Below are 14,302 nucleotides of genomic sequence, written 5' to 3' on the forward strand. Positions count from 1 at the left end.
AATGTTTTCTCACTGAAAAGTGAGTCATAGCCTAGGGCTTAGTGTCTGTACTGTCATTAGTTACTCTGGTAGACTGAAAGTCCTATTTCAGTCTCAGCCAGGACAAATATAAATCACAGCAGACAAGCAAGTTAACAAGGAGTATTATGAATGCAAACAAAATGCGTTGTGCTGAAATAGAGCATTTACTTTAAAATGAATCAGTCAGTATTATACGCAGCTTTTATTGGCCAAAATGTAGAACACCACCTCTCATAGCATGAAACAACCAAGTAAAATTGTAAATTTTGAACCAAATGCATGTTTAAAACAGCATATTCCTTAGTCTATAAAGAAAAATGGTTTAGCATATCTGTCAACTTTATCAGGCTCCATATTAGAATACATTAAACATGGGTAGCCACTCATGTGTCCTATTCCGATTTAATACTCCATCTTCAAAACAGGAATGGAAGCAAACTAAAGACCTTTTTTTAAAGACAACAGCTCCAGGTTAGCATCTAATCCAGAGGTAAAGCAGACTGATTGCCACTTGTCTTTCAAACATCCGTACCTTGTCATTGGTACCACCACCCCCCCTTACTTTGGTTTCAGCCTACCACAATGCTTATCTGATGAGACTAGGCCTAATAAAAAGCACACACAGCCAGTCTCAGAGACTTCAAAAAGTCAGCTTTTTCCTGGCTCGTTAACTTGTTTGAGCATGATTCTCAGTGGAACTTGTACTCAGGCTCAAGCGTGGCTCAAGCTAGGTGTGGCAAAATCACCCATACCTCTGCATTGTTACTATCTCCTACCAAAAAAAGAGAAACTGTGGCACAATCTAGAAAATAAATGCAAAAGAGAAATTGGTAGGGGCTGAAAAAAATAAAGATGGGGCTACTTGCCTTTCATGCAACATGTTTAAACATTTCCTTGCTCATTCCTAGAGTTTTCTTATATTCTGTCTCCCTTTTTTCTGAAACCTCAGTTAAGATTATTCAGTCAGATTCAGTCTCAAGGGTCTTTGGAGCTTATCATGGCTTTCAGAGCTTATAAGGAAGAGAAACATTAGACTTGGTTAAAATGTCAGTCTGTCACAGGATAGACATGCACAAACAGACACACACACACACACACACACACACACACACACACACACACACACACACACACACACATACACACACACACACAACTATAAGCAATTTTAAAGTTTCACCAAAAGACTTGCAGCTTTTTGGGGGGATTCGGGAAGAAACTGGACACAGGGAAGAGCAGTAGATTCTGCATTTTAACAAAGAATCAAACCAGCATAAATATACCCACAAGTTTACTTCTTCTCACAGTAAAAACAAGCTACTTCTGAGAAGTGGATCTAGTTGAAGAAACTACAATAATTATTTAGTATTCTAGTGAGGGCTGGATATGGGATATGACAATGCATTCTTGTCTAATAAGCGGACATTGTAGTTATGCTTATTGCCCATGTTTCATATGAACAATAAATATTCACATAATATAATTAAGGATTTCTGGGTGCAGTGTAATTTTAAAAGGGGAGTGGAATCAATGTATTACGTATATGCTATTTGCAACCAAAGAGTACATTCCTCCAGCTTCCATTAATTATGTTTTATTTTCTGAATCAAAGGTTCAGGTACCAAACATAATTAAAGTTTAGGATTTCTCTGCTACTCAGCTTCAAAGTTCACAAAAACAGAACATATTTTATCAACATGACAGTAAATGATGCTTACATAAAGTTTAGTTTTCAAAAAAAAAAAAAGCCGATTCTAGCACCTACCTTATGTATTAGTTGTCCTCTTCTTTTCTTCTTTTCCTCTCTGCTCCGTGCTCTGCTCTCTCTCTGACTGCTGCAGTACAAGCCACCAAGCCAAAAACGCCTGTATAAAATAATATCCACCACCGAATCCAACGGTCCCAAACTCCCGAGTCCCAAGTCGCAACCTCTAAATAAGCTATTGCTACTGATTGTTTCTCGCTCTCTTTTTTGAGAAGAGCGCAAGAACCAATCAGTAGCAATCCAGCCATCCACATCACGTACGTGACTGCCAATTTGGCAGTCCAACCCCCCTTCTAATTTAGGATGCAGATCATGCGGTTAAACCGCATAGACTTCTGGGCATCACACTGATGCTTTTTTTTTAATCTGGACTGCCTTTTACAGCAGTCAGATAGTACAAGATAGATAGAGGTACGTTCATTGTGAATAAATAAAAAAAAAAAAACCCGGAACTCAACGAGCATGCGCAGTTCGAGTTCCGGGTTGCGGACATATCATATTGACTGTGTTTGTTGTTCTTTTATTATATGAAAATAAATGGGAAATTATTAAATAATTGAAATAAATGTCAACTTTTTCTTGGGAGGACTGCAGTCCTGCAGTCCGATAGTGTGAGCTGCCCCTGATGGGATCCTCAACCACCACTGTACCAAGGTGCTGAACCATTTACACAGACCCATCAGCAAGTGTCTGCATCTTCCTCTCCAGAATGGCATGATTGTGCAAGAACATGTAGGCTGCAGACCACAATACTGGACACAGCTGCACTCACTCTGTGTTCCCCAGGACATTACTTCAAGCAAATATGTATACCTGACAGTTCTTGATGACATAAAACATCACAGTGTAAAACAGTACATATGTCTGAATATCTCTGCTAACACAAAGACCATGTAGCTGAAGGAGCACAGACACAATTACCTCCAGTAACCCACTATCCTTTGCCCATTTTGACCTCATATTGTCAACCGATCTATAGATATCCTGCAGAAACAGGTTGCTAGCTATAGGTGTAGATCAGAAAAATCCTACACTGGAGTACAACCTACCTGGTATGGATTCACGCATTCAATACATAAGGTCATACTGGGCATGTTCCCACACTTACAGAAATGAAACCCATGTTTTGCAACAACAGTGGACTATACATATCTGGCAGTCACAGATGTTTGCATACACACTCCGCAGTACATACCAGTCATGCTTTGCACACACATTGGATAGGAATACACACATATACCCAAGGACAACACACTATAATAGGCCAAAATTACACATACATAGATGTGTGGAAGAGAGTGACACAAAGTGGCAAAGAACTTCCCATCATGAGGCCTGTCCCACCCAGCACACATCCAACTGGCTAAAACCACATGATGTGCAAATGTCAATCACTGTAGACATTTGCATCTGGTATCCCTCAGCACTATAGTGTCTGTGGTGCTTGTGATAACTGTGTAACATGACTGTACAAGTCAGTAGTCATCTAGCAGTTGAATACACATACCTGTGAAATATAAACTTGCATGTGCCTGAGTGTTGTGTGTCTGCTTCAAGATGAATGAGTTATGGCCCATGCACACACACTCCTCTCCTCATTGCCCTACTATGGAAAGCCTGCTGATGTCTTCAGCTTGAAATACACCTTTGGGGAAAGAGTAGCCCTGTAAGCTCCGTGGAGCATACTATAACTGTGTAATGCTATAGTTTGATATACTAGATAGATAGGAGTTCTAATCCCAGACATAGCAACTGTGTGTGTGTCTGTGTAGGGATCAATGCTTTTGAGCCCATTCACACTTACTACAATTTCAATTACCCTACTTTGGCAGGGCTGATGATGTCATTCACTCAGAAATACACCTTTGGGGAAGAAGTAGTCCATAAGCTCTGTGGAACGTACTATAACTGCATAATGCTGTAGTGTGATGTACTAGTTAGGTAGGAGTTCTAATCCCAGACATGGCAACTGTAAAATGTTGTGTTTGTTTGTCTGTGTAGGAGTCAATGCATTTGAGGCCATTCACAGTCACTACAACTTCCATTGCCCTACTTTGGCAAGCTTACTGATGTTATTCACTTTCAAATACTCCTTTGGGGAAAGTCTAGCCCAGTAAGCTTGGTAGCACATGCTGTAACTGCATAATGATGTAATGTGATGTACTAGTTAGGTAGGTGTTCTAATCCCAGACATGAGAACTGTGAGACTTGGTGTGTGTGTGTTTGTCTGTGTAGGGATCAATGCTTTTGAGCCCATTCGCACTCACTACAATTTCAAATGCCCTACTTTGGCAGGGCTGCTGATGTCATTCACTTTGAAATACACCTTTGGGGAAAAAGTAGCCCAATAATCTCCATGGCACATCCTATAACTGTGTAATGCTGTAGTGAGATGTACTAGTTTGGTAGGAGATCTATTCCCAGACATGGCAACTGTAGAACTTTGTGTGTGTATGTTTATTTCTGTAGAGATCAATGCTTTTGAGGCCATTTACACTCACTACAATATCAAATGCCCTACTTTGGCAGGGCTGCTGATGTCATTTACGTTGAAATACACCTTTGAGGAAGAAGTAGTCCAATAAACTCCATGACGTGTCCTATAACTGTGTAATGCTGTAGTGTGATGTACTAGTTAGGTGGAAGTTCTAATCCCAGACATGCCAACTGTGAAATTCTGTGTGAATATGTGTGTGTTTTGTTGTTTGTGTATAGGGATCAATGTTTCTTTGGCCATTCACAGTCACTAGGCACTCCTAAAAATGTAGAACATCGATATCTGTGCAGTCACAGAGACCTGATCCAAGACTCCAGAGAGTACCCCTGCAATACCAAGTACAGCTCTCACCACACCTGTCAGGCACCAAACCAGGACCAAAACAATAAAGTTGGAGTAGTGTCCATATTCAGCAAGGATATTCACACCACCAGGTTACTTGCCCAACAGAAAGCATCTGAAATAACCCCGGTGCAACTAACACTGGTCAGACTGCATTCCAAATTGTATTGCTTGCAACAGATCCCCCACCATGCCCCAAAATTCCCACTATACCTTTTGAAACATACTGGGAAATAATATGATACAACCAAACACCCTAATACTGGGTGATTTATACTACCCTGCCATTAACTGGAAAAAGTACTTGTGTACCAACACATGTGCCCAACAGTTCTTGGAAGTCATAATTTCCATTGATGTCATAATTTCTAATGCTCTGGATCAAGTAACCCATAGTCCCACCAGGGGCTCAAATATCCTAGACCTGGTCTTTACCAACATGGGAAATCAAAGCACCACACCCATGGTCACCCCATCGATGGTCAGGTCTGCTCATAAGATAATCACCCTTAACATCCACATCCCTCCCCCACACCCCAGTAAGGAAACTTCTGTAGCACACATCTCCAAAGCCAACATCATGCTACACATATCAGACATGACTAACATCATGACACTCATGCAGATGAGGACTGAAAAGACTGCTGAATCCTACATGAAGGCACTGTCTGAGCACATCCACTAGTGCATGAATCGTGCCATCCAATATAGAACCAAGCCACTTCCCAGCAAGAAAAGGAAGCCAATGTGATGGCACCCTGTCATAAACATACTGTACAACAAAAGGAAGAAACTGTTGCAGAAACAGAAGAATTTTCAGGATGCAAAATTCTTCCTTACCAGCCACAGTAAGAATCTGAGATCCCTCATAACATCCACCAAAGCAAGTTACAAACATATTATAGCCAAAGATGCCAAAGACAACTGCAAGCCATTCCATAGCTATGTCAGGAATCTATATGGCAATGCTCAGATCTGCTCAGAGCTACAAGAGGATGGTATTAAATATACTTCTCCCAAGGATATTGCCAATATCTTGGCAGATCAATTCAGTGCCAACTGCACCCGCCTCCCACCCCTGAAAAGGCCCATCTCAACACTGAAGGATTGCCAGATTCCACTAATAACGGCCACACAGGTAAATGCTACACTCTCCAGAGCTAAGACAACAGCAGCCATGGGACCATTCAACATCCCAGGCTGTGTACTACATGAACTACAAAATGAACTGGTACCTCACCTATGAGCCATGTCTAATCATAGCTACACCTCAAGCTTCATGCCCACTGTGTGGTGCACAGCTACAGTTATCCCATTCCACAAGGAGGGATCCACCTTGGATCCTGTGAACTACAGCCCAGCAGTATAATGTGCCTGATCTGCAAGCCCATGGAATGTATTATCATGGAAATTAAAACAAAGACACTGGCAGCCTGCAAACACTGGTCCCCAACCAGGTTGGGTTTGTGAAGGGCTGATCATGTCACCTCAACCTAATTGACAACTTTGAATCAGTCTCCAGAGCTGTGGATGAGGGTAAGGTGGTTCACACAGCCTATCTGGACCTTGCCATGGCCTTCGACACCACCCTCCAGTCTGGAATCATAGATAAATGTAACAAGCTGGTTATTAATCCCTATGTCACCCAATGGGCTGCCAACTGCTTTACTGACAGAACCCACACACATGCAAATGTAGGTGACACCGACTGCAGCCCCAGACAAGTGACAGTTGGAGTACCTCAGGGTTCAGTCCTGGGACCACTCTTGTTTGGCATCTACTGCTATGAAGTACAGTCCAACACTAAGGGACTCTGGCAAACAAAGGTCACGGATGACTGCACACTGGGAGCCAATATTGAATCCCCACATGATGTGTATATTCTACAGAAGGGCCTTAAAGAAATAGATGCTTGGTGCCTGAGCCATGGCCTCATGATAAATGCCAAGAAATGTATAGTTATCTCCTTTGGGAAGGGACATGTACCTGTGAAGTACCACATAGGTGGCAGTACACTAAACACCTAAAGTGTGATAAGAAACATAAGGGCAGAGATGGACAGTGGTCTCATCTTTGATAACCACATCGCCAAAACTGTCATGAAATCCAACTATGTGGCACAGCTCATCACTAAGGGCTTTACATCCAGAAAAAAGGAGGCCATCATCCCACTGTAGTCATCTTTCAGTAGACCTAGTACAGACTACAACGGCCCATTACGTATGTACCTCACAAGATATTTGCAACAACTAGAAAGGCTGCAGACATACCTCACTAAAAGAATCACAGGCCTAAACCAGATGCCCTATGCTGACCATCTGAAAATCATCCATCTGTCACATATCGTGTACTCAGAGGTGATCTCTGCTTAACATACAATGCTATGTCAAACCCACAGCTGTTGGGCATTCCAAACCCTCACAGCCACATCCTCCAAGGATCCAAACCTTGTCATCACAATGAACAATGCATGCTGGAGGGATGTGTTCCTGACCCAGAGACTCCCCAGACTCTGAAATAGACGGCCCATACATGTCAAGCAGAGTGCCTCTTTGGCCCTCTTCAAAAGGAACCTGGACGATTGGATAGGAGATAGGAAATTGTCCCTGGGGATCATGTCAGTTGCCCTGCTAGACAGGGGTCCAGGGAAGTAAATATTGTGGGAAGACATAGCCAGGGAATTGTCATGGCTAGGCATATATAAGCCATAGGGCCGATAGCCTAGTACCAACCTATGAACCTATGACCTACACTTTCCATTGCCAGCCTTGACAAGGCTGCTGATGTCATTCCCTTTGAAACACACCTTTAGGGAAAGAGTAGTCCAGTAATCTCCATGGTGCATGCTTTAACTGTGTAATGCTGTAGTGTGATGCACTAATTAGGTAGGAGTTCTAATCTCAGACATGACAACTGTAAATTTTTGTGTGTCTGTGTGTGTGTTTGTTTGCCTGTGTAGGGAACAATGCTTTTGAGGCCATTCACAGTCACTAAAACTTCCATTGCCCTACTTTGGCAAGCCTGCTGATGTCATTCCCTTTCAAATACACCTTTGGGGAAGGTCTAGCCCAGCAAGCTCCGTGGTGCATGCTATAATTGCATAATGATGTAGTGTGATGTACTACTTAGGCAAATGTTCTATCCCAGACACAAACACACTCGGCTAGGTAACAACCACTATGTTGGTAGTTCCCTGCATATTGCCCACAAATAGTAACCATGGTGTGATTGCAGTGGACTACAGAGGACATAGCACCCTGTCCCATCCCTACAATAGGCAAATTATTGCATACAGTGTTCCATCTCTATGTTTCCCACTGGATGCCTGCAACAACTATAGAGCCAGCAAATGTAACCCACAAAGGACATACCATGTCTTGTACACATGCCCTGTATGGACAGATGCCACTGACACCAGGGAATACATGCATCATGCTGTCAATGTAGGTACAGGGAAACCTGGTGTCCATTGCCAGTTCTCACCACATGAAGTCAGGAATGGTACATTTGATGATAACAATCTGTCTACACAACATGCCCCAGACACCCCGGGTAAACTTCAACGTGTCACACAACATGCATGTGGAATGTGTGCACATCCCAGATACCATCCATTTTATGGAATATAGAACACATAAATGGCAAGCATTGTACAGCACTGGCCACCCACAATAGCAACCCAGATGACTGGATGGTGAATACAATACCCACCTGGGTGGGCCAATCCAGACACTACACCACTGAGCCACAATGCAAACCATTGTCATGTGGCCTGATGCCAAGGTATACCCTTTACCTAGTCTTGTACAGCCTTCTGGCACAGCCAACCACTACACACTTGTGAAGCAATGCACCCATGCATGTTAGTACTGGCAAACCTGTGTGTGTGTGTGTGTGTGTGTGTGTGTGTGTGTGTGTGTGTGTGTGTGTGTGTGTGTGTGTGTGTGTGTGTGTGTGCGTGTGTGTGTGTGTGTGTGTGTGTGTGTGTGTGTGTTTTGATTTATTATGATTTGGAATCCATTCACATTCACTACTCCCATTGGCCTACTGAAACATGCCTTCTGATGTCAGACACATTGACATGCCCTTTGTTCATATATCATCCTGATAACCCCTGTGGTGCATGTGATATCTGCATATTACTGTATTGTAGCAAACTAGCTAGTTAGGAAGCCTAATCCTGACCCTGCTGACTGTGATAATGTATGTGATTCCCTGCAAGAGTGCGGCTGTGTCAACCTTGACACCTGTTCTTATGGACTGGCACGTGCACTACACCTAACATCCCTCCTTTATCACTTTTGCTGCTGTCACTCACCATCAAATACACCTTTGGACAACTCCCCAACATGGAAGTTCTGTGCTCCATGCAATAACTGTATAGACATGTAATAGCAATACATAGTCAGGCAGGGGGTTGAAAGCCTGTACTGGTAAGTGTGTGATACAAACATGCTTAGGTTTTACTCTCCTAACCCCTCCCTGTCTTACTTTGTCTCTGTCTGTCTCTCTCACTCCCTCTCTGGTGGATGTGGAGAAGTACACCTGCTTTGCTTATGCAGCAGCTTGTATTTTGTAAGTGAAGCTCATGATCAGCTGATGGCCCCTGTATGAATTGCAGTCCCCCACTAGCTGATTGCATGTGAAACAGCTGTGGTAACATTCCCATAGCCAATTGCAAGGAAACACACTACTATAACTATAAACATCCTGTGGACGTTGGCCCTTTTCACTCACTGTAAGCATGTCGGAGTTTGGCAAACAGCATCACAGATGATAGTGGGATGTACCTCTAACAACATACACTATGGAGACAGTCCAACAAACAGTAGAGGGATGTTCCAGACATGACTGCAGAATGCAGATGTTGCTTTTCTGCATTTGGAGTAATGTTGGTTTAACAGGGTCTGTGTGGATATGGCTGGTCTACATGATTGAATATCTGTCATGACAGTGTTAAGTGTTTGAGGAAACTCCCACGTGTTGGGTTATCTGCAGACTGGATAGTGTTTGGAGTCGTATGTGTCTTGTGTTACTCACAGATGACCTATCTTTGAACTGCAGAAGCATAATCGGAGGATTGCAGTCAGTACATGGTGACAGCTGAGAGTTACTGACTTCATATCCCTCATAGGACATATGTCACAACAAACCCTGTTACAACAGTAAATGTATGAGGTTATCACAGCAACATGTCAATACTGGCCCTGTGTTTGTGCCTCTAGCCAATAGTCTGTCAACCTTTGTACATATGTCATGAAGTAAGAGATGCATAAGTTCTGTACACAATTATTTATTGACATCATACCTGATAACAAGCTAGTGAGATATCAGACTGCTAGACATGTTATGTATAGCAGGGGTTATATTTCAGGACATCCCCCGGGCATTCTGTGGTTGTGTGTACAGTAGTGAGGTCTGTGTACTTATGTGATTGTCGACAGTATATGTATTGTGAATACATACCTTGGCCTGTGTACAGACTGTGGTAGATGTCATGGTTCTTGGTCCTGTTCCATCTGATGTTACGTGCTGCTGCATTGTATGATACCCTATCGCCTTACATGTTTGTAGGGCCAAACACACAGATGTCCCATACCACAGACAGGCATCGGAGCACACTGTGTCATGGCCCAGTATATGTAGGGTTAGTGTGTGAGTGGCACATACGAGGATGGTGTAGATCAGACAGTCCATATACTGTAGTATTAAGCTTGCTTATCATATGTGGCTGTGGCTGTGTTCACATTGGTTGTGGGTATGCACTTTCACAAAGGTGTCTCAAACTCTGTGCTGTGACATGCCTGTAGAGCCGGCTGTATTTGCAGGTACATGTGTATTCCCCCATAAGAAAAGTAGGCCAGTGTTGAGGCAGTCTGCCTGTAGTTTGCACAGTGCTTTGTTACATGCCTAGCAGCTTAATGTAATTACCCAGTGTGATGTTATGTCCAGATATTGGCCAGATGTACTGCTGACAGGCCACCATATCTGTCATGTATTTCTGACAAAGCAATGGGATGCTGTACAGATGTATGTCACTAACTAGAGGGTAGTATGTGGCCATGTGACTTCTGCACCACCGGTTATGTGTCAGGACAGACAGGAGTGTGTGAATGCATAAACTGTGTGGGCATATGTAGTCCAGAATTTACGTGATATACCCATTTACTTGACTGATAACATCCACATTGTCATGCTTGGTCTACATGTCTCGCACTAAGGGGATATGTGTATACCTCTGGACTGACCAGAGTGTGCCAGGCTGTCCAAATTTATTGGTCATATCTCTGCTGTAGTCCCCAGGATCATTACTGTGATATCAGTGGTACTGTACTATGATGACCTTAGGATGTCTGTCAGTAACTGATGGCATACAAGTAAATAGCAGATGTGACCTCCAACACACAACATTTCTTTTAAGACAACCCTTGTTACAGTAGCAACAGTCTACATATATACCTGCAATACAAACATGACGTCCCCTTGCACTAAGAGATTGAGACTAATGGTGCTGAGGTATGACTACACTCCATGTTCTGGACATATGGTAAACATATATGTGTGTGTGTGTGTGTGTATATATATATATATATATATATATATATATATATATATATATATATATATATATATATATATATATATATATGCATATATATATAAATAAATATATATATATATATATATATATATATATATATATATATATATATATATATATATATACACATACATACATAATGTACACACATACAGATATATATATATATATATATACATATATATATATATATATATATATATATATATATACATATATATATATATATATATATTTATATATATATATATATATATATATATATATATATATATATATATATATGATGTACACACACACACACACACATATATATATATATATATATATATATATATATATATATATATATATATATATATATATATATATATATATATGTATATATATATATATATATATATATATATATATATATATATATATATATATATATATATATATCTACAGAGATCTATATATGGCCATATATATAAAGCACTATACAGATGTATTTAAATACAGATATATGAATATATATGTGTATGTACATGTACACATATATCTACATATGTATATGTAGATATCCATATCCTTGTCATGTGAAAACATTACTGTTGTGTATACCTTCCCAGATGTATCACACCATATGTATCTGATATGTGTGTATTTACATATAACTACATATGTGATGCAACAGTAATATCACTAACAAGTACTACACAATTGTAGAAGTAACAGCAATTGTTCAATACTAATCGATATGTGTACTGACAGATTTATTGGAAACAAAAACAGCTGGCTTCACTGCTATTATGGCGTAGTGGTTAACTGCTGTGACTGTAGTGTACAGGGTTCTGGGTTTAAAACCTGCAAGAGCTGTTTCTTTTGTTGCTGAGCAGAACAAGGGCTGCTGGATACATAGTGGTTAAGGCAGCTTTGAGCAGCTTTAAGTGCATTTGCATGGGTTTGCGCAAAGCTAAGTGGTGCTAAGCTACGGTTAAACGTACGGGCATTTACATCATGTAAGATTCGCTTACCAGTGTGAAAATGTGTTTAGCTGTTATATTGCAGCAATGCTGACACCTGCTAAGCATGGCTCAGCCCTGGTAACCAGTGCTCACATTCCAGTCTAACATAGCAGGGAAATGACATCTGTAAAAAGTGTATGTAATGCCATGTACATACCATGCGTCTATGTGGTGTCATTACAGTAGCGAGGGGTGTGAGCCTCCTGTCTGGGACCCTTGAATATATATGGCTTGTACAACACTCTTATCCTTGTGAATGTGTTATATACAGGGGTAGTATCCCAAGTTATATGCAGTCACACTGGCATGTAGTGTATCATTACGTTACTACTGTTGACAGTGCTTTCCCAAGTAAGAGCAGATTTCTAATTGTAGTACTGGAAACAAACACCCCTGCATACAATGATGGACTCTGAGTCTTCACTGTCATGTTCCTGGTGTGTGAGCTGTGTCTCATTATATATTTCCTACTGGATAATGATCTGACATGTGAAAAATAACTGTAGACTACTGTGTGTATAGCACATGTCAGTGAGGGCTGCCATCATGTAGTAATGGCATACCTATAGGTGTCAGATGTCTGTCTGTCAACACATTCATCCTAATCCATAGCTAGTTGATGAGCTGATGTCTGTCAGTCCCTGTACAGATGTTCAGATGTCATGTATCCATCTTGGATATGTACAGGCAATCTATGCTTGACTGACACTGACAAGTCTGCCCAGCTGTGTTATAAATGCCACAGATGGGACTCAACACCCTGTACGCACCACATCCCATGGATACATCAACTTCACTATCACAGTCAGCAAAACATGCTTGGGTGCAGGTATCCAAGACAGACACTAACCATGTTATGTAATACATGTTGTATACATGTCAACTGGAGCACCTCACTGGTCCTCTGCAGGATGCACCCAGAGGACTGGCTGCTGCATTTCACTCTCATCCTGAGGGTCACCACAGTGGTGTCTGTTGATAGATGGCCTGCTAACACATGGCAGGTGACATACCAGTGTACACACATCCCCTCCACATCCCATCTCTCCATGGACAATAGCCTGTTACACACCTATGACCATCTGCACCGATGCACCCTAGTACTGATGAATGTGTACTTGTGCATTACTGAGAATATCAGTGTCTGTGTGTTTGTAGATCTTTAGCTGGGAATACCCTGAGGCACATCACACCCACCGCACCACCCATTGCCATAGTTAGATATGGCTGCTGCTGTACCGGACATTACATGTACCTTATTACACTCCGCTCCCTAAGGGCTACCTGGGCCTTGCAGTACCAGCACAACACTCTTGCACAAATGGGTTGATAGGCATGGGATACCAACTGAGTTCTGGCAAGTGTGTGTATGTGTGCACGTGTGTATATATGTAGGATACAGCATTCTGAGGCCACATACTCATATTACAAAATGCATTGCCACTCAGTATTAGGGACAGTGATGTTGCTGCCCGTAGGATAGGCATGACAAAGCATCACCCTACTATGCCTGTGACATATGCATTAGATACATATCCCTGTAGTAGCATTCTTAGGATGGACAAGATGTTGTATTGCAGTCCTGGTCAATGTGTGATGGTGGTTATGTCAGAGTGTCATCATGGGTTCTAGTGCATACGATATCCACAGTAGGGTGTTGGTGCTGGGTATACTGTCATTACACCATGGTACCCCTGGTACATGTTCCATGTACGACTGTATGGTGACCACTGTCACCATCAACCATACAGGTAACTGATAACATTATCCAGCCCAGTTATGCATGTGCTGTGCGCAACCTACCTCTAACACAATGGACACACTGAAAAGGTAGTTAGCACTAATAGGCCCAGGTCTTTAAGATGTGTGTCTGACTGCTATGTCTTTTTCAATGTATATATGATGGTATGTCACACTATGTATTGTCTATATACATCCATTACATCCCCCATTACCATACTGTACAAGTGTGAGGATGTTCTGCATGTAACATGTAACCTGGAACACACCTCATCCTAAAAGCTGTGTGGTGTGTGCAATTAAAGCCACACACATCAGTAGCACTA

The sequence above is a fragment of the Protopterus annectens genome, chromosome 1.part1 (genome assembly GCF_019279795.1).
Source record: "Protopterus annectens isolate FY-2018-M chromosome 1.part1, PAN1.0, whole genome shotgun sequence".
In the NCBI taxonomy this organism is placed as follows: domain Eukaryota; kingdom Metazoa; phylum Chordata; order Ceratodontiformes; family Protopteridae; genus Protopterus; species Protopterus annectens.